This window comes from Triturus cristatus, chromosome 3_1, assembly GCF_964204655.1.
Source record: "Triturus cristatus chromosome 3_1, aTriCri1.1, whole genome shotgun sequence".
NCBI lineage: Eukaryota > Metazoa > Chordata > Amphibia > Caudata > Salamandridae > Triturus > Triturus cristatus.
Window position 1 is genome coordinate 1031942381 of NC_140583.1, and position 25834 is coordinate 1031968214.

At 48.8% G+C, this 25834-nt stretch overlaps 1 protein-coding gene across 1 annotated transcript in view; it reads right to left on the bottom strand.

Annotated features, from left to right (window-relative positions):
• LOC146861445 (NXPE family member 2-like) overlaps positions 1–23881 on the bottom strand; it is a 474101-nt gene extending 450220 nt beyond the window's left edge. Inside the window, exon 1 of the mRNA XM_085645739.1 lies at positions 23760–23881. The gene's annotated coding sequence lies outside the window, so the exon portion shown is untranslated. The remainder of the gene's footprint in view (positions 1–23759) is intronic.
• Between the last annotated feature and the right edge of the window lie 1953 nt (positions 23882–25834).

Here is a 25834-nt window from a genome sequence, read left to right on the forward strand (position 1 = left end):
CCGGGCACCAACACTGCAGCACTCGACATCCTTTATGGGACAGCTCGAATCCAGCTCCTGGTCATCCTCGACACCTCCTGGTCCTCGTGGCTGAAGAGTCAAGCTTCCCCTCTTCGCAGCTGAAGCACCCGACATCGATGGGCATTCGTCTATCGTGTCCCTGGTCACTGGCAAGTGACCCAGACCCTGTCCCTTCTGCTTTCAGGTTCTTCACATCTTTGATCCAGGCTTGGATCCCTTCGCACACTTCTACTCTTCCTGGTATCACCACTTTTCAGTCTCCTGCCATTAAAAACGACGATGCGACCCGACACCATTTGATACCTATGCAACCGGCTTCCCTGGGTGAGGTAACACAAGTAGTCCAGTGCTCCCGTGGGTGTTGGCCCTAGAACCATCTAAGTCCAAAAGGGTTTGTTCATAGTCCACTCCTAAGTGTCCTTAAACTTTAAAATTTTAACCGCGACTTTCCCCATAGAAGCTAACGGGAGCTCGCGGCTGTGTTCTCACATTGCACACGTCCCCTGTGTCACTACCATGGGTGGTTCCTTGGGGTCCCAGCGATTCTACAAGCTCTAGGGCTTGTGTCTAGTCAAGTTGTGTGTTCGAAATGGCCCTTTTTGCAGAGTTATCCCTAAACTTTTTGCTTTTTCCTCCTATTTTCTCCTGACCTGTGTGTGTTGGTTTTAGGACTCTGGGCACTTCACCACTGCTGATCAGTGCTAAAGTGCATATGCTCTCTGTGTAAACTGTGTTTTGATTTGTATTTCCATGATTGGCCTATTTGATTTTTGTGTCAGTCCCTAGTAAAGTGCACTGCGAGTGCCAGGGCCTATAGATCAAATGCTGTTGGCGGGCTGCAGCACTGGATTGTGCCACCCACACAAACAGCCCGTAAAGTGTAACTCTGGCCTGCCATTGCAGAGCCTGTGCGCAGCCTGGGGCTGCCATGTCGACTTGGCAAGTGCACACACTTGCAAGTCCCTAAACCGTCCCTTTCCTACATGTTAGTCACCCCTAAGGTAGGCCCAAGGTACCCCTGTAGGCAGGGTGCATTGTATGTGAAAGGTAGGACATGCCCTGGTGTGTGTGGCATGTCCTGATTGTGAATTACAGCCTACTTCGTTTTTCACTATTGCAAGGCTACCTGTTCTCCATAGGTCAGAATGGGCAGTTGGATTATTACATCCTATAATCCTAACTGACCCAGGGAACATGGTGAAAATTCGAGTTTAGTATGCCTGAACTCAGAATGATAAAATATATCTTTTAGTGAAGTTGGTTTTAACAGTCTGAGTTTGAAAATACCACTTTTAGAAAGTAGGTATTTTCTTGTCTGACCATCCAAACCTGCCTCTGCTAGGATGTGTATTCCTTGTCTGGAGTTTGAGTGACAGGGGCTGGGGAATTCCAGGGGGCTGTGGAATTCCCGGAGACAGGATGAGTCAGCACAGGGCTGAATAGAGAGATCTGCATCTAGATGGGAGGGAGGAGTTGCACCTAGGACCTGAATAGAACTATGCCTGCCCCCCACAATGCTGGCTCCACCTCATATGGGGCATCTGATGTCTCTGCCCTGCACTCTGAAAGGAAAGAAGGAGTCATGTGAACAAAGTGCTCCAGGACTGACCAGAACTGGTTTGGACTAGGCAAAGGCCCCTCTGCCCTCAGAGGACAAAGGATTTGCTAGTATAAATATTGGGGCCCAGACACCAGAGATTTAGATTACTTCTGAACTGAGGAAACCTGCCAGGAAGAAGAACCGGGAAAGCTGGAGGAGGAGTACTGCCCCTATGCTGCGTGTTGAGGGGTTGGCCTGCAGTGGTTGTTTCTGCCTTGAATAGGGAAAGGACTGGACTGTGCTTTCATCATCCTGTTGTTAGAGTTTTCTCCAAGGGCTTAAAGTAGAGCTTGCCTCCTGTTGGAAGTCTCAGGGATAGAAAAGACTTCACAGATCTCGCTGGAATCAAGGAACCTGCCAAGACGAAGAGCTGGAAGAGCTGCCAGGAGTACTGCCCCTTTGCTGTGTTGTTGCTTTGTTGGGTTGGCCTGCAGCTGCTGCTTCTGCCTTGGGCAGTGAAAGGACTGGGCTGAACTTTCTCTACTTGTGCTGAGTATCTCCAAGGGCCTGAACCGAGCTGGCCTCCTGTTAAGAAGTCTCAGGGACTTCAAAGACTTCACCAACCTCTGGGTACCGCTCCTGGAAACGCTGTTTCAGTTGCCACAGAGAAGAGGGAACGGCGACCAACTCCGCCACCGTCTCCGTCGCTGGCCTTGTGTCCAGAGGGCACCGCAGGCTGCACCGACTTGCCCTGCACCACAAGCCTTAGTCTCACCGACTCCGTCACCGAGCCGCTGCCTGCACATCATCGAGAGACACCGTAACCTGCATCGCCTCGCTTCACTTCGCTGGCCTGGGCTCACCGACACGGTCGCTGTTGGCTCGACACCCGTGACCGACTCGTCACGCACTGCTGTCCGGCTCGGCCAGCGCCAATTGCCGCCAACCGGTTCTGTCGCTCGCATCGCAACTTGCCAGCACCGCATCGAGCACCGTCTCGCCCTGCACCGTAAGCCTTGGTCTCACCGACGCCGTTTACATGATCGTCACCATGCTGCTGCTTGCACCGCATCAAGGGAAACCGCACCTTGGACCGCTTCCACCTTGCACCATGACCGCGACGAACGCCACAACCGGCTCTGTCACCTGCACTGCAAACCGCCAGCACCACATTGAGCACCGACTCGCAATGCAACGCAAGCCTTGGTCTCACCGACGCCATCTGCACGATCATCACTGAGCCGCCCGCTGCTCGCACCGCATCGAGGGACACCGCACCTTGCACCGCTTCCATTTTGCATCGCAACGGATTCCATGACCGACTCGCACACCCGTGTGAGCTGCACTAAGAAAGGTACTGTGAACGAATCTGTCCCGCTGTTGCTGGACCATACCGACGTGGTCAGCGGGAACTGCGAGACTCTGTTGTTTTCAGCATCGCGGTAGGCTCGGACCGAGCTACTGACTCGTACGAACTGTGTTTTTCAACGTATTTTGCAACTTAAAGACATTTTGAGAAGTAACTATTTCTGAAGTACTGTATGGTGGATATTTATCGTATTTGGTCTTGTTTATATAAAAATATTGGATATTTTTCTAAAACTGGTGTGGTGTCCGTTTGTAGTACTTACATTGTATTACTGTTGGTTTTGTGCAAATGCTTTACACACTGCCTCTAAGATAAGCCTGAATGCTCGTGCCAAGCTACCAAGGGGGTGAGCAGGGGTTATTTTAGGAGTGTAACTCCCTTGTCCTGACTAGAGTGGTGGTTTCTGCCTGGCTTGGGTGCAAACCGTAGCCACCCAGAAATCCCATTTCTAACATTAGTTGTCCGCGGTGAGGATAGGACTTGTGTTTGTGCTTGACTTACAGTGATTGGTGTGCACTACTACCATATCGCAGACCATTACGTACCACGTACAGGTTCTTTTTCTTTTTGGCCTATTTTTGACCTTGCCAGTTTAAACTTGCTTCAACATGCCTGAATCAATTGCGTCATCACTTGCATCAATGGATATTTCCTTTGAGGAGGATCAATTGGAAGCCTACACTGTGAGGGAGTTAAGATCGATATGCAAGAACCTGAAAGTCCAGGTCAGAGGCCTCACTAGGAAGGAGGAGCTACAAAAGGCGCTGAGGGCCTGGGTAGCAGCCAGACATGCCAGTGGGCAATCTGGTGATCTCAGTGGAGAGGCGGGGGAGCCTATTTCTAGGGTGGATGTGCTTTTGGGAGGGGGGAACCCTCCAGGCAAGGCAGCAGTAGCTTGTCCCCAGAGGATCTGGACGACAGGCGGGAAGCAAGGAAGTTTGAATTGGAAATGCTCCGGATGGAGAGGGAAATAGAAGACAAAAGAATGGCCATGGAGGAAAGGAAGATGATCTTGGATCATGATCTTAAAATGAGAGAGCTGGAGCTGGATTGGGAAGCCAGTAGGGCTTTGTCTAGCCCGGATGGTGGCAGCAAAAGTGTTAGGTCCAGTACTGAGGGTGAGGTACACGCACACACAGATCTGGGGCCCTGCTTCAAGGAGGAGGTTGACATACACCAGGGGGTTCAGGATTGTGAGGTTACTCCAGTGGTACGTAGTGTCCCTGAGGTGGATTGGGGAACTGGCACAGGGGGTCATATTCCTGGTAATGGGAGGGACACTCTACTGACCCTAGATGAGAGGTGCAGGGAGAGGGGCTCCCCCATGATAGAAACCCTGGCAAGTGAGTATGGAGACCAGCCAGAAGAGCATGGGTTGAGAGACAGCAACAGTCAGACACTGTCTCGCCAGTCTTGTGAGAATTATGTGGGGTACTTTTCTGAGGCACTGGATGGTTGGGTGAAGGGTAGTTTGGTTAACACCAGTGGGGGCTGTGTGATTCAATTGTTGGAGAGCATATTTTAAGTCCCTGTTTTCCAGAGCTATACCAACACCTGGTGGAGTGTGAGATCTCTGACCCCAGGGAGCTTGCACTGGAGGCAGACCTTTTGGTGGATTCCAGGGGGTCTGCAGAAACATCTGGGGTGACCCTGTAGGAAGTGGTTCAGGTATTTCCCATCCAAGGGTGGTGGGAAAGGTTCGTGGTAGCCCAGATAGGTCCCAGTGTCGTGGGAAGGGTGTAGGGACTCACGTCCTGTCTCCGCGGAGAAGGAGTGGGAAGGGGCTGAGGCCCAAGGTGCCCGAAACCCGGTCCCAGAGCCTGGGTGGTTCCATGAGGGAACACCAGGCAGGAAGCCTAGGCTGTACCGGAATGCCACCCCTTGAGGGGGATCCCCTAGTGTGTGGGGTATTGGGGGGACTGCTGTAACCAGCATCCGACCGGTTTTGGTGTCTGGCAGCACTGCTCCAGTTGGGAGAGTGCATGAGTCCAGATGGAGGGGTGAGAGGGGGATGCATTCCCCAGTGGGAGAACCAGTGGGTCAGGGTCCAGCCAGAAGGGCTGAGCCTCCTAGCAGTGACCATGGTGACACCACTTCTGCCCTGGGGGATCTTCGTCCACTGTCAGATGGACAGAGGTCAGAAGATCTGCGCCAGGCAGACTATCACACAACACATGAGTCATGTGTTACCCTCAGGGGGTTCATGCGTGATCCCAAGGAAGTCCTGGTGCGCCGGGCAGGTGCTCATCTGCAGGGTTTAGTCCCTGGGTTGGAAAGCCAGGTTCAGGTCCTGCCTGACCTGGAGGGGAGGATGACTGTAAGCAGTGTACTGACCGGGTTGTCTTCTAGGGGGTACCACTCCAGGTGGGAGGGTGCAGAACTCTGGAAGGGGGTGCAGAGGGAGGGAGACCTCACCTCTGACCCTGGTTCAACCTGAGGGTTTAGACCATAGGTTGATAGACCAGTTGTTGGAGAGAGGTCCTGCACTGGTAGGCGAGTTGGGCAGGACACCTGCCACAGGTGCCCTGACAATTTTGGAAGGACCAGTGGGTCAGGGGTTGCCAGCTCTGAGGTCAGAGCGCCCCGGGACTGACCCTGGTGAGGCAACTTCTGGCCTGGGGGTCTTTATGCTCTGTCAGGTGGACAGGAGGCTGGAGACCTGTGCCAGGCAGACTCCCGCACAACTCATGAGGAGTGTGCTTCCCTTGGGGGGGTTGGTATACTCCCCCGGAAGTCCTGGGTTGCCAGGCACATGTCCAGCCTAAAGGTACAGACCCTGGGTTGGAGGGCCAGGTGCAGGGTGTCCCCCCGACCTGGAGGGAGGGGTGACTGCTAACAGTCCCCTTACCAGTTGGTCTTTTGGGGGTGCCGCTCCAGGTGGGAGGGTACAGAGCCCCAAGGAGGAGGGCCGGGGTGTGGGAGAGCCCACCACAGACCCTTGTTCAGCCTCAGGGTACAGACCCTGGGCTGATGTACCAGTTGCAGGATAGCACCCCTGAACTGGTGGGCGAATTGTGCAGGACACCTGCCACAGGTGCCCTGACAATTCTGGAAGGGGGTAGCGCTCCAGGTGGGAGGGTACAGAACCCCGTGGAGGAGGACAGGGTGTGGGAGAGCCCACCCCAGACCCTTGTTCAGCCTCAGGGTACAGACCCTGGGCTGATGTACCAGTTGCAGGATAGCACCCCTGAACTGGTGGGCGAATTGTGCAGGACACCTGCCACAGGTGCCCTGACAATTCTGGAAGGGGGTACCGCTCCAGGTGGGAGGGTACAGAACCCCGTGGAGGAGGACAGGGTGTGGGAGAGCCCACCCCAGTCTCCTGTTCAGCCGCAGGGTACAGACCCTGGGCTGGGGGGTCAGTGCCAGGATATCATCCCATACCTGACAAAAGGGAAAGTGGACAAAGTGTGCCAGGCACCTGGGGCTACTGCCCCCCACTCTCTGACACCACAGAGGTTAGAGAGCCCTGAGAGGCATGAGGCCTGGGTCTCCCCACTGACAACGGTCGGTAGCCACTGTGGCTTGCTGTCCTGGTGGACAGGGTTGCCCCTGGGAGGGGGACAGGAGTCCCACCCCAGGGGTGGACTGGGCCACACCACTGTGTTGGCCATGTGGGCACTGTCGGCCTGTTGGGACATATCTGTGAGCAAAGTAAGTTTAGGCGCTGCACAGATGGTGTTCACAGGTAAGCAGAAGGATTCCCCATGGGTCAGCTTAGTGGGCCCTGAGAGTATGGCTAGAGGGAGCCAACTAGGTTCAGGAAGGCATAGAACAGGAATAAAACCCTGCTGTGGCGAGCCAGGTTCCATGTTCTATCGCCCCAAGCAGGGAAGTCCATCGCGGTATGGATTGGTCTTCCCTGGCTTTAGGCTGGAAGGGGGTTGTATTGGAAGTGGCCCTTTTTGCAGGGTTATCCCTAAACTTTTTGCTTTTCCTCCTATTTTCTCCTGACCTACGTGTGTTGGTTTTAGGACTCTGGGCACTTCACCACTGCTGATCAGTGCTAAAGTGCATATGCTCTCTGTGTAAACTGTGTTTTGATTGGTATTTCTATGATTGGCCTATTTGATCTATGTGTCAGTCCCTAGTAAAGTGCACTGCGAGTGCCAGGGCCTATAGATCAAATGCTGTTGGTGGGCTGCAGCACTGGATTGTGCCACCCACACAAACAGCCCGTAAAGTGTAACTCTGGCCTGCCATTGCACAGCCTGTGCGCAGCCTGGGGCTGCCATGTCGACGTGGCAAGTACACACACTTGCAAGTCCCTAAACCTTCCCTTTCCTACATGTTAGTCACCCCTAAGGTAGGCCCAAGGTACCCCTGTGGGCAGGGTGCATTGTATGTGAAAGGTAGGACATGCCCTGGTGTGTGTGGCATGTCCTGATAGTGAATTACAGCCTACTTCGTTTTTTCACTATTGCAAGGCTACCTGTTCTCCATAGGCCAGAATGGGCGGTTGGATTATTACATCCTATAATCCTAACTGACTAAGGGAACATGGTAGAAATTCGAGTTTAGTATGCCTGAACTCAGAATGATAAAATACATCTTTTAGTGAAGTTGGTTTTAACATTTTGAGTTTGAAAATACCACTTTTAGAAAGTAGGTATTTTGTTGTCTGACTATCCAAACCTGCCTCTGCTAGGTTATGTATTCCTTGTCTGGAGTTTGAGTGACAGGAGCTGGGGAATTCCAGGGGGCTGGGGAATTCCCGGAGACAGGGTGAGTCAGCACAGGGCTGAATAGAGAGATCTGCATCTAGATGGGAGGGAGGAGTTGCACCTGGGACCTGAATAGGACTGTGCCTGCCCCCCACAGTGCTGGCTCCACCCTCTGTGGTGCGTCTGATGTCTTTTCCCTGCACTGTGAAAGGAGAGAAGGAATCATGTCAACAGAGTGCTCCAGGGCTGTTCCTTTCCTCCAAAATGCTGGCTCCACCTCCTATGGTGCGTCTGATGTCTCTGCCCTGCACTCTGAAAGGAAAGAAGGAGTCATGTAAACAAAGTGCTCCAGGACAGACCAGAACTGGTTTGGACAAGGCAAAGGCCCCTCTGCCCTCAGAGGACAAAGGATTTGATGGTATAAATATTGGGGCCCAGACCCCAGAGATTTAGATTACTTCTGAATTAAGGAAACCTGTCAGGAAGAAGAACCGGGAAAGCTCGAGGAGGAGTACTGCCCCTATGCTGCGTGTTGAGGGGTTGCTGTGTTGTTGCTTTGTTGGGTTGGCCTGCAGCTGCTGCTTCTGCCTTGGGCAGTGAAAGGACTGGACTGAACTTTCTCTACATGTGCTGAGTATCTCCAAGGGCCTGAACCGAGCTGGCATCCTGTTAAGAAGTCTCAGGGACAGCAAAGACTTCACCAACCTCTGGGTACCGCTCCTGGAACCGCTGTTTCAGTTGCCACAGAGAAGAGGGAACCGCAACCAACTCCATCACCGACTTCGTCACTGGCCTTGTGTCCTGAAGGCACCGCAGGCCGCACCGACTCGCCCTGCACCGCAAGCCTTGGTCTCACCGACTCCGTCACCGAGCCGCTGCCTGCACCGCATCAAGATACACCGCAACATGCATCGCCTCGCTTCACTTCGCTGGCCTGGGCTCACCGACACGGTCGCTGCTGGCTCGACACCCGTGACCAACTCGTCACGCACAGCTGTCTGGCTCTGCCAGCGCCATTTCCCGCCAACCGGCTCTGTTGCTCGCATCGCAACTTGCCAGCACCGCATCGAGCACCATCTCGCCCTGCACCGTAAGCCTTGGTCTCACCGACGCTGTCTACACGATCGTCACCGAGCCGCTGCTCGCACCGCATCGAGGGACACCGCACCTTGCACCGCTTCCACCTTGCACCTTGACTGCGACGAATGCCACAACTGGCTCTGTCACCTGCACCGCAACCTGCCAGCACCGCATCGAGCACCGACTCGCCCTGCACCGCAAGCCTTGGTCTCACCGAAGCCGTCTGCACGATCGTCACCGAGCCGCTGCTTGCACCGCATCGAGGGACACCGCATCTTGCACCGCTTCCATATTGGTTCTTATACCACTTTCTTAATATATGGTTTGGTTCGCCCCTAGGGCCTATCATATATTGTGCTAATTTACTGTGATATTTGAAGTGTAACTTATGTGCTTTGACCGGGAAACATCGTTTACAATGCGGGGATTACATCGCGATGCCATTACATCGCGGTTTTTACAACGCAAGTCGTTACAACGACTTGCGCTAGATGGCGCTCTAGGACAAGGAATAGTATAATTTACTATCCAACACCTTCCCTACTGTATGTAGACTGGAGTTGGAATAGTAAATTATACTACTCCTAAGTCCAGCGCCCTCCAACGCAAGTCGTTGTAACGACTTGCGTTGTAAAAACCGCGATGTAATATACCGCGATGTAAATGTATGCGTTGTAACGTCATACATCCGCTTTGACCCCTAGCATCATAAAGAGACTAGTAAGGTGTGTTTAGAAATAAATACATATATTTCATATATATACTTGGTGTGGTTCTTTTTCATTTAGCGATTCAAGTGATTATAGACTGGTAAAACAAGCTGCTTTACATTCCTTCAAGACTTAGCCTAAAGGCTGCTCTCCATAGCTACCACTAGGATAGCTTTCAAATAAGGTTGTCTTTAACCTATCATCAATAAGGGGTTGTTTGGACTGGTGCAAGGTGCCCACTATAAGTAGTGGACAGCATATACCAGGCCTACTTCTCACATTGGTGTTCAGCGGTTGGGATTCAAGCTTGCCATTGTTTTACCAGATAATCTCAAGTGATTGACTAACTGAAAACCACTAAAGTTACCTGAGGTACATATAAATCAGACTTAAACTACAGTAAGTTCTACTGAACTTGAAGTTGTGTGTCAAGGGCTTAGCACACCCTTTCTACAACTCAAGAGAGTTTAGTAGGCCACACTAGAGTAGGTAGGTGCATATACCACACCTCACTAGTGATGTCTTCAAGGCCAGGAACCAGTGGGTCCCTGCCAGAAACCAGTGGGCTTCTAGCATCCAAGTATGACAAACTCCCATTCTTGGAATTGAGAGCATTGTGTAGTACTAGGAAGTTGAAGACAGGTAAAAGTGCAAACACCCAACGCCTCATAGAGATGCTGCTGTTGGATGATCTCAGAAAGACCTCAGGGTCTGAAGGGGTAGGCAGAGTGGGTGGGGCAGCAGATGAGGAAGGGCCCAGGGGTACAGACACCCCTGACCTGACCTCTGGAGCTGGCCAGGAAGATGACAATCATCTTAACCTGGACAATGCAACTCCTCCTGAAGATGAGGAAGATGGCCATGATGGCCCTCTCTTTACTCCACCAGGAAGAGTTAGGAGTGTGCCTAGAAGGTCAAGATCTCCTTCCCAGGAGTCTAACCATTCTGACACCTCCATGGGGACCTCTGTTTCTTCTCATAGAAGGGAATCCTCTCATGAGAGGACAGAGAGACTGCTCAAGTATGAGGAAGCTCAGCTTAGGATCAGAAGAGAGCAGCTAGCCCTAGAAAGGGAGTCCCTAGAGCTTCAGAAAGCTAGAAGACAATTGGGACTAGAGTCCCATGGTGGCAGCAACATCCCTATTGTTAGGGAGAGGTCTCATGACAATAGAAACCTAAACAGGATTGTCCCTCCCTACCAGAGTGGGGATGACATCCACAAATGGATTACTGCACTGAAAAGGGCCTGTAAAGTACAGAGGGTCCCCCAGGAGCAGTGGGCAGCAATATTGTGGCTCTCCTTTGCAGACAAAGGTGGAGATAAGCTCCTCACTGTTAGAGAAGAGGATGCTGATGATTACCAAAGCTTGAAGAGTGCACTGATTGAAGGGTGTGGCCTAACCACTGAACAATATAGGTTAAAGTTCAGGGATGCCCAAAAGGCACAGAATCAAGACTGGGTGGACTTTGTAGATTGTGCTACTAAGGCTCTGGAGGGCTAGTTACTTGGCAGTAAGGTGTGTGATTTCAAAGGATTGTACAACTTAATTATGAGGGAGCAAATCCTTATTAATTGTCAAAATCAGCTGTTGCATCAGTACCTGGTGGACTCTGATCTGACCTCTCCCCAAGAATTGGGAAAGAAGGCAGACAAATGGGTCACAACCAGGGTGAAGCAGAAGGTTCAGAACCAAGGTAGTGACCCAGAGAAGCAAGATTCAAAGAACTCTGACAAGGGTGGGGAAAAAGGTAAAGACCAGAAGTCTTCTCAAGGTCCCCAAAAATCTGCATCTGGGGGGAGTCCCAATCTAACAAAGGAAAAGGCCAAAAGAAACCATGGTGTACAATCTGTAAACAGAAAACCCATTGGACTAGTGACTGTACAAAGCCCAAAGACTCAACTGCAGTCACCATTGCCCCTAAGGCAACTGTTCCCCCCAGTGCAGCTACAATTGGTGGTACTCAGAAAAGGGTGTAGTAGGGTTAACCCTGGGTTCTGAGATGGACTCTGGCCTAGTCAGAGTTCCAACTCAGGCTGTTCTGCTCTAGATGGAGGCATGGATATGTCCTTCTTTGTGAGTACCAGTAACTTCGGCAAATACAGACATCAGCCTTTGATAAATAGAAAAGAGGCTTTGGCATTCAGGGACACAGGAGCAAGTGTCACAATGGTGACAAAAGATCTTGTGGCTCCTGAGCAGATTATACTTGGTGAAATGTACCAAATGACCAATGCTAGCAATGTCAGGACAGACCATTCCTTGGCAGTTGTTAATTTCTCCTGGGGAGGGGTAACTGGCCTTAAGAAGGTTGTGGTAAGTGCAGACCTCCCTGTTGAATGCTTACTTGGCAATGATCTAGAAACTTCGGCTTGGACAGAAGTGGAGCTCAGGACACATGCAGAAATGCTAGGAATCCCTGCACATGTATTTGCTGTGACCAGGTCACAGGCCTAAATGTCTAACAGTGAACAGGCCCTGGATTCTGGAAGAATGGATCAGGTGCCTCCCAAGAGGAGGAGCAGTAGGGTTAAGGCAGTGCCTTCCCCCCTGACTCAGAATACAGATCAGCCTCCTGAGGGAGATGATCTTAGTCCTGAAGAAGGAACTGTCCCAGAGGAGCTTCAGCCTGATCAGGTTGAGTTCTTGGAGACAGGGGGCCCTTCCAGGGCAGATCAGAGCCAGGAGCAACTGAGCTGCCCCTCTCTTGAACCCCTCAGAAATCAAGCTGCTGATGAGGCTGCTGGGAATGCTAGTGGGTCCAATAAGGTATATTGGGATGATGGACTCCTATATTCAGAGAGTGGAGACCCTAAGCCTGGTGCTTCCAGGAGGCTGGTAATACCTTTGAAGTTTAGGGGCTTCCTATTGACACTAGCCCATGATATTCCTCTAGCAGGTCACCTGGGCCAAAACCAGACTTGGGACAGAATTGTCCCTCACTTTCATTGGCCCCACATGTCTGAAGACACCAATGAGTTTTGTCGCTCCTGTGTCACCTGTCAAGCCAGTAGGAAGGCAGGTGGAACCACAAAGACCCTCCTGATACCACTACCTGTGGTGGGGGTTCCCTTTGAGAGGATGGGGATTGACATAGTTGGTCCCGCGGATCCTCAGTCAGCCTCTGGGCACAGATTTATCCTGGTGGTGGTGGACCATGCCACTAGGTACTCAGACGCAATTCCAATTAGGACCACCACAGCACCTGTGGTGACAAGGGCGCTCTTGGGTGAATTCTCAAGAGTTGGTTTTCCTAAGGAGGTAGTATCAGACAGGGGTGCAAACGTCATGTTTAGTTACTTGACTGCAATGTGGAAGGAATGTGGAGTGAATTACAAATTCACCACACCCTATCACCCACAATGCAATGGTTTAGTTGAAAGATTTAACAAAACCTTAAAGGGCATGATCAAAGGTCTCCCAGATAAGCTTAGGCGCAGATGGGACATCCTTTTGCCCTGCCTTTTATTTGCCTACAGGGAGGTGCCTCAAAAGAGGGTTGGTTACAGCCCTTTTGAACTTTTGTTTGGCCATCCTATTAGGGGCCCATTGTGTCTTGTGAAGGAGGGATGGGAGTTACCTCTCAAACCCCCTAAACAGAACATAGTGGACTATGTACTTGGTCTCTGCTCCAGGATGGCAGAGTATATGAAAAAGGCAACTAAAAACCTTGAGGCTACCCAGGAATTACAAAAGGCCTGGCATGACAAAAAGGCTGTGCTGATTGTTTACAAGCCAGGGCAGAAAGTGTGGGTGTTGGAGCCTGTGGCCCCAGCAGCCCTCCAAGATAAATGGAGTGGCCCCCATACAATTGTTGAACAGAAGGGAGAGGTAACATACTTGGTAGACCTTGGAGCTCCCAGGAGCCCCCATAAGGTGCTCCATGTCAACATACTGAAACCATATGTCAACAGGGCTGACATGGGCTTGCTCATGGCAACTCTTGAGGGACAGGAGGAAGAGAGTGACCCACTCCCTGACCTGCTCTCTCAGAACCCTGATGATGGGTCAGTAGATGGTGTAGCCTTGGCAGGCAACCTCACTCTCCAGCAACAAACTGACTGCAGAAAAGTTCTCAGCCAGTTCAGGCAGTTTGATGACCTGAAGCAGGCCATGTGCACTGCTCCCATTCTGCAAAGTCCTGATTACTCCAAAAAGTTCATTGTGCAAACAGATACAACTGAGTTGGGGGGAGGGGCTGTACTGTCACAGTTGAATGATGAAGGTCACGATCAGACAGTAGCTTTTATTAGCAGAAGGCTGACTCCCAGAGAGAAACGTTGGTCAGCCATTGAGAGGGAGGCCTTTGCTGTGGGTTGGGCTCTGAAGAAGTTGAGGCCATACTTGTTTGGTACTCACTTCATTGTTCAGACAGACCATAAGCCCCTCTTATGGCTAAAACAGATGAAGGGTGAAAACCCCAAACTTTTAAGGTGGTCCATTTCCCTACAGGGGATGGACTATACAGTGGAACATAGACCTGGGAGTAACCATGCCAATGCAGATGGACTCTCCAGATATTTCCACTTAGAACATGAAGACTCAACTGGTCAAGGTTAGTTTAATGTCCCTGCGTTTGGGGGGAGGGGTTGTGTAGGAAAGTAGGATCTGCTTCTTTGGTTACCCCCACTTTTTGTTGATGTTTCACTGTTTTTCGACTTTAGTCTGGCTGGGGCCATGCTACACAGGACCCCAGCCTAGCTGCTTCCTCTCTAAATTGATTCCCTGTACCTTAGGTACACCACAGATTGGACTCTGGGGTGCCCTTATAAGTCCCTAGTATATGGTATACTATGTACCCAGGGCAAAGGTACCCCAGAGGCCTACCAGGGGCTGCAGCATGTATTATGCCACCCCTGGGAAGCCCTCCAAAATGACACCACAGGTCTGCTACTGCAGCCTGGGTAAGGTGGTGCATGCACCCCTTACTGAGATATAGGTTCACTATATCTCACCCTATCACTGCACATATAAACCTATCAGTCACCCCTATGGCAGGCCTTATCAATCCTGAAGGTAGAATACTTGGTTTTATGTGAGAGGGTGCCGAGGCATGAGCAGAGCTCCTCTGCAGCCTTCAGAATCTATTATCCGGGGTTGTCTGTGATGCAGACTGACCATATACTCTTAAGTGCATTATAACCTCGCTGTATATGCTAACATTGGGATGGCTGCACGGAAACATATCGTGTTTGGTGTCAAACACCTTGGAATCATACCCCCACACCAATAACTGGTGTGGGAGTATGATTCCACCCTTCTAGAGGGAGAGACATGACAGCAACGGTATACCCGGCACCAGCTAACAGAGCCCTGGCATCACAAAATGGATGCTGCCTGCCACAGACATGGGTCTGGCTTCCTGCTGCTGAGTGAAACTCCGGCAGGGGAGGCCCGGACAATAGGTTTCCTGTCACAGGGAGGTGTTACCACCTCCCAGACAGGCAATAGTGGATTAGGGCTGGGTGGGTGCACTCGAGGAGTGCTTTGAAGTCTGCATTGGGGGCACATTTGGTGTCCCTGTGCATAGTCCAGCTCAAACCAGTTGCAAGGGCTGCCAGCCCCTGCTCTGGCGCGAAACTGGACAAAGGAAATGAGTGTAGCCACCCCTCTTTCCCGACCCTCCCATAGGTGGGTCCCCAGAGTATGTCCAACCCCTTCCTTGGGTATAAGAAAGGAACCCCTGGCTACAGAACTTTAGATTACACCTGGATGAAACTCTGATACAGAAATCCCAGAACTTCGACGATCTACACGACTAGATGACTGAAGAATCTCCCTTGGAGTAAAGTAGTTACTCCCCTTCTTGGCAGGCACCAAAGACACATCTGTCCGGTCTTTATCTCCGAAGCTCCCGCCAGATGCCGAAGACTTTGCAACACAGGAGGTGGGTTTCCTGACTTCACAGAGGCTGACCCGAGTCCCCAGCAAACCTGAGACCCGTAGCCCTCCTTGGTACTGTGGAACCGGAATCCCTGGACACCGAGCACATTTGAAAGTGCATCAGCTTCATCGTCATCCTTTGAGGCTGTGCATTGGGTTACTTGTAGCCCAGACCCCGAGCACCTTTTCCACAGAAGATTGCTGGACTACACTCCAGAAGTGCTCAGTGAGCCCGCCCTTTGTGTTTTCGCTCGAGGTACCTTCGCGATCCCTGGTCTGTTGACTGGTTGGTCCCTGTGAAGGAAACTTTAACTTTAATTGTGATTTCTTTGTTGCTCCAGATGTGCCCTGACTCTCCATCGCTTGGGGAGTCCCCAGAACCTTGCTGGTCCACACTGAAGCATTTCTCCCCTTCCTGTGTGGGTTGCCGTTGTCAAGGCTTGTTGTGTCCAATCCGGGCACTGACGCTGCAGCTCTCGACATCCTTTGTGGGACAGCTCGAATCCAGCTCCTGGTCATCCTTGAGGCCTCCTGGTCCTCGTGGTTGAAGAGTCAAGCTTCCACTCTTCGCACCTGAAGCACCCGACATCGGTGAACATTTGTCTATCGCGCCCCTGGTCACTGGCAAGTGACCCAGACTCTGTCCCTTCTGCTTTCAGGTTCTTCACATCTTCGATCCAGGCTTGGATCCCTTCGGACACTTCTCCTCTTCCTGGCATCAGCACTTAAAAACGACGACGCGACCCGACACCATTTGACACCTATGCACCCGGCTTCCCTGGGTGAGGTAACACAAGTACTCCGGTGCTCCCGTAGGTATTGGCCCTAGAACCATCTAAGTCCAAAAGGGTTTGTTCATAGTCTACTCCTAAGTGTTCTTAAACTTTAAAACTCTAACCGCGACTTTCCCCATAGAAGCTAACGGGAGCTCGCGGCTGTGTTCTCACACTGCACACGTCCCCCGGTGGGTCCCCTGTGTCACTACCTTGGGTGGTTCCTTGGGGTCCCAGCGATTCTACAGGCCCTAGGCCTTGTGTCTATTCATGTCGTTGTTCTTATACCACTTTCTTAATATATGGTTTGGTTCGCCACTAGGGCCTATCGTATATTGTGCCAATTTACTATGTTATTTGAAGTGTAACATATGTGCTTTGACCCCTAGCCTCATAAAGAGACTAGTAAGGTGTGTTTAGAAATAAATACATATATTTAATATATATACCTGGTGTGGTTCTCTTTCATTTAGCCATTCAAGAGATTATAGACTGGTAAAACAAGCTGCTTTACATTCCTTCAAGAATTAGCCTGAAGGCTGCTCTCTATAGCTACCACTAGGATAGCTTTCAAATAAGGATGTCTTTAACCTATCATCAATAAGGGGTAGTTTGGAATGGTGCAAGGTGTCCACTATAACTAGTGGACAGCATATACCAGGCCAACTTCTCACAAACATTGTCTTTTTGTATCATGTGCAGGGACAGATTCGAGAGTCTTCTGCTTATTTTCCGAGGAGAAGGAGCATCTTAGAGCGAGCTCCATAGCTTTAAGCTATCAGACCCATTTCACGTAAATACTTCTTAGGAAGTCAACACGCGCTGACACCTTTGGGATATGCCAAAAGAGAGATTGGTAGGACCCTCATTAATAGCAGTGCAGGGAAAGAGATTTTGTTTTGTTTTCCTCCCAGATGAAAAGATAATTGGACTCAGCTTCTATTCTATGCTGTATTCTGATTTTGGAGTTCATCACTTTATGCCTTTTATGCCGCATGAATTATATTCATATACTCAGCTCTGTATTGATTTTCATATATCTATATACTCTGATACTGAGGTGTGTTTATATTCAATTATTTTTAGCCTTATAATAAACCCACAAAATTGAAATTCTGAGTCTGTGGTCCTTTAGAGTATGACTAAATTGAAAGTATAACCTTGAATTATTTTACTCCCCTCCACCACTTTTAGCAAGCACATAAAAGTCTTAACTTTAGTAGAGAAAGCAGGGAATATAACTTGGCGTAGTCATCGCCAATGACTGAATGCCATAAGGATGTTGGGCAATGAATTGTAATTGTGAAATGTGTTACCTCCCAGGCTCTGCCTGGGTTTCGAGGTTTGGCAGTCTACATTGTTTGCTTTTCAAGATAAGTTTGACCTGATTGAAGTAGGAAGCAGATAGTCCTTTCTTATACCTGCTAAGGTGATTGCTCATTCGGTGTGTATTATTAGTCACTATGCAAAATCCCTTGATCAGCACATTCAGACAGAGTTATCACCATACACTATTAAAGAAGACAGATTTTATCCTTGGTGTGTTTCAACTGCACAATAGTTGGCTTATGCTGTAGCCCACTCCTAGGAATTCTTACGTTGCAGATCTCTCAGCTCCCTCTCTGCATTCTGCACCCTTGGTTTCCTTTTGTTATGAGCCAATCAAAGCCAAGCAGGAACCAAGTATTCAAAAGGTCCTCAGCAGAGGTCTAATGAAACCTGATGCCGCCCCCCCCACCTTGCAGAATTTGGGAAGGGGCCGCAGAGTGTCCAATATCTCACGGATACTCATAGCCTTGGTTTGAAAGTGAGCCCTTGATGTACATGGGCTGCAGGGGTCTGCATAGCACCCTGCTGGACTCTGCAGCCTCTGCTGACTCTTTTCCCTGAAGCTATCTATCTCTCCATCTCTTTTGGTGTCAACTTTATGAATTATGCAGATAACAGTAATTAGTTATAACTCAGGACAAAACGGGGCCCGTCCTGTTAGAAGCATTTCATCAGGGAATGTAAGCAGTCTCATCCTAGCTCCATTCCTGTGATCTGAAGTTTAATACTGACAAAACTGAGGTTTTGTGGGTGGCTCCATTTCGATTGACTAGAACTTTTCCTTCTACATTCTGGCCCCCTACTGGATCTTATCACTTTCTCCCAGCTCAGTCTGTGAAAAATCTGGTGGGAATATTTACAAGAAAATGACGCAGCGCAGCACCCCAAGCCATTTGGCTGCACTGCATCGCTTTCAAAAGACACACAATTGATGGATGGAATGCAGAACAAATCAAAACATTCACCCAAGTCAAGAGATATGGGTTAAATCCATCATTCTTTTGCTCAACATGCCACCCCAGTTTAGACAAGGCTATATGCAAATCAGTCTTGACCCTGTGTCTCATGGGAACAGTCCAGCCCGAACTGCCAAGTCACTTTCAAAGCACAGGGATGCGTCATATTTACAACAATATGTCAAAACCCTGTACTTTCCCCTTCGTTGGCGCACAACTGGCTGCCATGCGCCAACTCAGGCACTCTTGTGCCATGGTGTCTGCCTTTTATGGGAGATTGTTTTGGTGTAGGAAGTGACTCCTTCCTGCACAAAAACAATCATGTGAGGTGTTTTCCTCTTTTTATGTGTGCTGCAGAATGCAGCACGCATAGAAAGAGGAAAAACGAGCGACTCCTTACGTTTCCCCTGGGGAGGCATAGGATTCTGACACATTCCCAGGTTTATAAAATGTTGTAAATCTGGGAATACGGAAGAATCCATGGGTGTTGCATGGGAACACCCGCAGAAACACCCATGGCAGGCCCTTTTCACACAAATTGCTGCATGAAAAGGGGCCGTATTTACAAGGACATGAAAAGCCATGCAGGGTGGCTTTACGTGGCCTTGTAAATATGGACCACCACACTGCGCCACCGGTAGGTCCAAAAAGTGACGCACCAGCGGCGCAAGGGGCTGATAAATATTCCCCTGAGTTTCTACTTGGGCGAGACTTTGACGCTGCTAAAGCAGACTAATCACTTGCAGACACATGCATCAACAATGTCATTTGCGATTCCTTATAAGCAAAAACTAGGATTCGCTAATAAGGAATCGCAAATGCCTATGCAGGTAGGAATCCCTAAAAAAAATAGCGATTCCTAAACATTCCTTAATTGCGACTCGCAAATTGCGAGTCGCAATTAGGGAATAGCTACCCGCTCATTCCTATGGGCCTTGAGGCCAATAGGAATCAATGGAAATTGCGCATGCAATTTCAAGGGTGCAAGGGTGCCAAAAAGACACCCTGTTGCACCCCTGACATTGATATGTGTTCACATGTTGTGTAGCATGTGTGTGTGTAACCTGCAACTTTGAAAAATACACTTTTGTGCATTTTTCAAAGTTTTCGCTAATTACCATCAGGTATAATTTTTCGGTAATTAGCGGACCCTAATAGTGAAATCGCTATGTTAAATGGCATCTTGCATTGCATTCAAGGCATCGCAATTTGCTATTCCTTAAATGCAATCGCAATTTGCGATTTTTGCATTTGGGATGATGCATCCCAAATGCAAAAATACCGGTCGCAAAGGGGCAGATTCTGAGAATCTGCCCGTTTGCCACCGGTTTTTAGTTTGCTGCATGTGGACCTTGACATATTCCTTTTTTCCCCTCTTGAGGGTTCTCAGGTAAATAATGCCGCTGCTACCGTCAGTGGCTCAACAGCTATTGGTTCAGGCTACCATTCTTAGTTGGCTTGATTCCTGTAATTTCTGTTACTTGGGTGCTTCTCTGGCTGTGTTGAATACATTTCAGCAGATGCAAAATACAGTGGCCAAGTTACCTCTGGGTCTGTCCTGGCATGCCTCTTCCTCTTCTGCACTGTGTACTACACTGGCTTCCAGTGGCTAGACAGATTGTTTGTAAATGTCTTTGAAAAGTACACCACGCTATTCATAATTCTGTTCCTGTTTACCTGACATAAAGGTTTAAGATATAGACTCCAAATAGATCACATCACCTTTCCCCTCACATTCCTCAAATGTGAGCATGCATGTTTAGGAGGGAGGGCTTTTTCGATGGACACAGTGAGGTATGGCACACTCCGCCCATTATCCTGTGGAAAACCACTATTCGTTTGCACTTTAGAAAGCCTTTTAAATCTGGGTAGTACAGTTTATGATCCATATTCCACAATGGAATGTTACGACTGAACTGATTTATGCTTCTGTTGTTCTGTGGTTTAGATTGATGTTGTAGCTGGTTTCTCTCTCAGCGCCAGGACACCTTTTCGGTATTTTTAAGATTATAATCTCATAACATAACATAGGCATAACCTGACAAGTCCTTTGAGTGTGTTTTTCTCTAATGAAAACACTATATGTTTTTTCCCTGGGGCTGGTATTCACAACACTCAAATTGAAAGAAGGACAAAATGCCTTCTTTGGCGATAAGGCCATAACATTCAAGGTAAGACTTACTTTTGACGCATCGATAATGGAGTCTGGGGCACCACCAAACACTCCCCATACGTGCACTGTTGCTTCCGACATCCTTTGTGGATGTTGCCACCGCTTTTATCAGGGGGTTTTCCCACACTACTTCTTCTTTGCACTCCCCATACACTTTTCGGGGCTCCTGTGTATTCCCAAACACCCATACACCGTCTACCCATGCACACACGCTGCGGCTTTCCACACATTTACTAAGGCTCCAGGCGCTCCCTGCCCCATTCTTTATAATGTTATGTAACCTTTATTTGTAATGCACATAAGAATTAATTTATGGTGCTCAGAAAATCCATCTTATAAACGATGTAAGCTGATATGCATAACAGTCACCAAATAAAATAAATCTATAAAACCATATGCACAGTGGCATTCACAATTTTTTCGGAGCACACGTCACCAAAATAATCAGGAACATTCTTTACAGAATAATACAAATGAATAAATTTATTTTCTTATTCTTCTTGTATAATTTCAAAGATCTTCCAATTCCTTGTGCCAACGCGTTTCGTCGTCACTGGCATTAAGCCTACGACTTTCTCAAGGCTGGAAGTAACATAGAATGCAATTTTGTAATGATAAATAAACTTATCATAAGATCGAGAAAACCCAAAATATTTACACCCAGTGCAAAGGGCTAGTCAAATGAACTGATTTGTGACAGTATAATGTATACAAAATAACATTTAAGAAATAATTAAAGAATGAGTAAAGAAATAACTGGTTTAAATACATAAGCATCCAATTCAAATTATGAAAATAAATATCAGCTCCCTTAATATATTGCATTTCCTATTATAGTGATATCGTGATACTCAAAGTGCAACCCTGAAATTCCATATTGTGCATATTATGAATATATAACCCTTGTGTCATTAGATCACAATATCACAAGTCAAAAGTACCTTTAAGATCCTATTTAGAGCTGAGTCTGTAAAGATCAGAAATAAAAGCAGGACAAACACAGACAATGTGAAGCAGAGATTCAGGCCCCTGGTGGCATAGACGGCAGGACTGGTCTTCACTTTGACCGAACATCCTCCATTTTGGCATGAGGTCTAGCATAGTTATTTCTCCAAATCTTAAGGCCAAAAATGACTGTTTGAGCTTCAGGTGGTAAGGTGCAGCTAGCAGGGCTGATTCTCTTAGAGTGGAATACGATTTGAACACCAGCCACCCGTGGCAACGTTTTGACAGGGTTTCTTTGTCTGCCATCCAACTTTTGCAGTTTTGTAGATTTATTTACAAGCTTACAATGGAACAACGCTAGGCAACAGGTTCAACTGCCTCTCTTTTACTGTAATCTCCACTGATGCTGGAGAAAGTAGGTATGAGCAGTGGCATAGCTTAATCAGTAAGAGTGGGGGGGGACATCAGATTTCCCAACCATCTTGCTGGTATATAATGATATAATACATGTTATGACAAGCAGGGCACATGAGAGGGGCTTAAGAGGCAGTAGAAAGGGAGAGCAATACATATTAACCCCTTCGCTGCGGCGCGAATTCCGCCGCAGCGCTGGAGGGGTTTGGGGGGGTCGATGGCGCCGCTGTGCTCATGACGGAACCACGCCGTCATGATTCACGGGTGAGCTGTGCTCATGACGCCGTGGTTCCGTCATGACTCCACCCACTGCGCTAATCGCCCGCACAGGCGGGGAATTAGCGCCGCGTGGGAGGAGCGGCCGCCAACGGCCGCAGCATGACGGAACCACTCCGTCATGAGCACAGCGCACCCGTGGCTCATGACGGAGTGGTTCCGTCATGAGCGGGGAAGGGGTTAATAGGAGTACTAAATGAGAGAAACACAATATTTTGTTAAATATTTTTTTTTTAGGTCTTTCAAAACAGAGATGAGAGTGTGTGCGTGTGTTTTTGTCAGTGTGTCTTTGCAAAAATCCCAAGTGAAATCCGACAGATACCTCACTATACCCGACTGAGAGCACCTGTACCCAACTATTCATCTGAAAATGCATTTATTAGGATGGGTGTAACACCCCAAACACCCCCCCCACCTCCTGAAGTTACGCCCCTGGGCAGGGCCGGCTTTAGCCCGGTGCAATAATGTTCGTTGAATTCTGTGGTGGAGGCACAGATTCCCTCACCACCGCCTTTTAACAGTGCCACTCAAGTCTCCATAACCACTCTCTTTCAGATGCCTTTAATTGGTTATATAACGTAACTCATGCCACTTTAGAGTGTCAGAGCATTTTACATCACACATAATTTACACAGAGACAATCAGTCATATGTGTGTAAATCAGTGCATAGGAAATGTTACATAAGCCAGAGGACTACAAGGTGTAGGAGTCACATGTCATCCATACTGGTAGGCAGTGTAGTTTGAGAGTGCTTGGTCTGGAAAAGCACAAACTCAGAACTGAAAACGGAACACCTTAGTTGGGGGTTCTCTTTAATAATAAGAATCGATTCCTACCCAAATGAATCCTTATTGCAACATTAATCTATGCTCTAATCTATACTTTGCAGTGTGCATGCAGTTCTTTGATGACAGTTAATAATTCATTGTTATATATTAGGATTTTAATTTATAAACTGCAATCAACAAAAGGATGTCTCTTAGAAAAGCAGAAACCCACTGGCCTATTTACACTATATGCACTTTGTAATCTGCATAATGCACATTCATGGCAGCAGGCATATTAAACCTCTGTGTAATTTAAGATCAGGTAAATCCTCAACTAGACAAAACTCTGATCTCTCTCTAGGAGGAACATATATCACCGGAGTTATCTTGACATTTTTATTGTGTCTGGTAATTGCTGGAGGCAAGGAACGCTCAGCCCCAGAGCCCCTGGGAATAGGCGACGGAAAAGGCGAATTCAACACATTTCACAGTACGAGATTTTCACACTTTTTCGCATGGACTACACAGAGAATCGTACACTCACAGCAGGGCTCGCCACACTCTCTTTCACGGTCTGTGTGTCTCATGAGCTCCACTACACCCTTTTCACACACTCACCGGACTCTCAGATACCCACTCTCTCTTTCGTGTTCACACACTCGCCACTTTCAATGCGGAAGTGAGAGGCGACTCCCGCCACTGTGGGATTCAAGCACTCAAGGGCCTGCACACGCACGAGGTCACTCACGTTCTCTCTGTCTTTTATTCTATCCCTCTCTGTGTGTCTATGTCGCTCTTCCTCTCTTTATTTCCCTTTCTCTCTTTCGTTATTTCTCTCACTCTCTTTTTTCACACTCACCGGTCTTTACTCTCTAGAAGCAGGAACGCGGCATCCAATCCTCTGACTGCCTCCTGCACACTCAGTGGGCAGGAAAGTGACGAGTCGATCCGCTAGATACCAGTGCTCAAAGGGGCTGCAGAGCCGAACAGCCATACATTCCTGCTGCTGGAGTACCTGCGATTTTTTCACTGTTTCTTGGCCACATCAGCACTTCTGTGGAACAGATGTGGGGGGCCCTGCTCCCTCCCCGGTTAACTCTCCGCCTGCACGAGTCTGTGAGGAGGCCCTGGGTACTGTTACATTTCCCGCCTAGGGCCCTGAATCTCCAGTATTTCGACCTTTTACTGCGTGGCGAGTACTCACAAAGCTCAATAGAGCACGCTGGACTGTGAGAGGAAATAGACCCAGGCACCAAATTAAAAGTGCCCCATTTGCGAATCAAATAGGCAAAAAAGTGGCCCGCATTTGCAATGTCCGGATAGTTTTAAACTCGTGTAGACACGCCGTATAGGTGTTTTGCAAGTTATGGTAGACAGCATGCATTTTTGCTTGCTGAAGGCAAGTTTTGTGATACTATCAGGAAAATGAACAGTAATACCAAGCATTGGCAAAGTCAATGGTTTCACCTATGTGAGATCTATTGGCTTTGCTACTGTATTTTAGCCATGTTGTACAGCAGCATGGCTGCTGTTCAGCATGGCTAAAAGTTAGTCACATGGTGTAGGGTAGAGTGGTGTAGAGGAGAGTGACATAGGGTAGAGTACGCATGGTAGAGTGTTGTGGAATGGAGCAGAGTGGAGTGACAAGCAAAGAGTGGAGTGGAGTGGAGTGGCGTAGATTACAGTGGTGTAGAATGGAGTGACAGCATGGAGTGGTGTACAGTGGAGTAGAGTAAAGTGTCATACAGTAGAGTGGATTAGAGTGGTGTAGGGTAGAGTAGCATAGAGTCCTGTGGAGTAGAGTGGAGTAAAGTAAAGTGGCTTAGAGTAGAGCGGCATAGAGTGGAGTGGCAAAGACTGGCATTGTGTGGAATGGAGTGAAATAGAGTAGAGTGGCGTAGAGTCGTATAGCATGGCGTAGGATGGAATAGAGTGTCTTGGAGTAGAGAGGCGTAAAGTAGAGTGGAGTTGTTTGGAGTGGTGTAGAGTAGAATGATTTGACTTGCTGAGTCAATGACTCACAAAGGTTTGTTGCAATCAATCAAGCCACAAGCCGAGTGAGAGAGCGAGTACAGCAAACCCCGAGATGCAGGTGTATGCCACCATAAATTGCTGCCACCCCCATCACCACAAGCTACAAGCAGCAAGATGCCACCACAGCAAACAGCCACAATAGTTTAAAGCCGCAACAAGTCACTGCTGCTGCAAGCTACAAGCCACAAGTCAGCAAGCGTGTGGACATAATGGGTAGGAAATGCAAAAAGCAAAAGAGAAGGTGTGGAGAAGTTGCAGCACCGAAAGAGCTGGAGGGTGAGAGGAAGGCTGCATTTTGAGTACTGTGTGCCGTGCACTGTGACCGTAAGATATATGAAAGGCCATTTCGGTCTCTGCTTGACTTCTCGATTCCCATCTGCCTGCACGCCTGTCTTAAGTTCTATGCCTACTCTTGTGCCTCCTGTGCCTCCGTCTGCCTCATCTTTGGCCTACAGGTAGATGTGGAGTTCTGCATAGCGCAGGAGTAGTGACTGCATTAGTTATATGTCTGCCTGGAAGGTGTACAGCACAAAGATGGTGCAGTATTGTGCAGTGCATGTGTGGTTAGTACATGTGACGGGTGTATGTGTGCATAGGAGGAATACATTACAGGAGAGATGTAGTACTGTGGAGTACATGCACAGGGACCACATGTGCTGGGTGTATGTGAATGTTGTAAGCAGGTTCTGATCATCAAAAAGGAGATCAGCAAGGCTTGGCAATCAGGAACAGTTGACGTTTAATTAAACAATAATAGCCGGGAACAGCAGCCTGTGATATAGTGCCTTTTTTGCATGGGTAGCCCCCCACTTTTTGCCTGGCTTTGATGTGGTATCAATTGTAGTGCACAGAGTCCCTGCCAACCAGGTCCGCTGTGCCAGTGCTTCATCCCTAAAAATA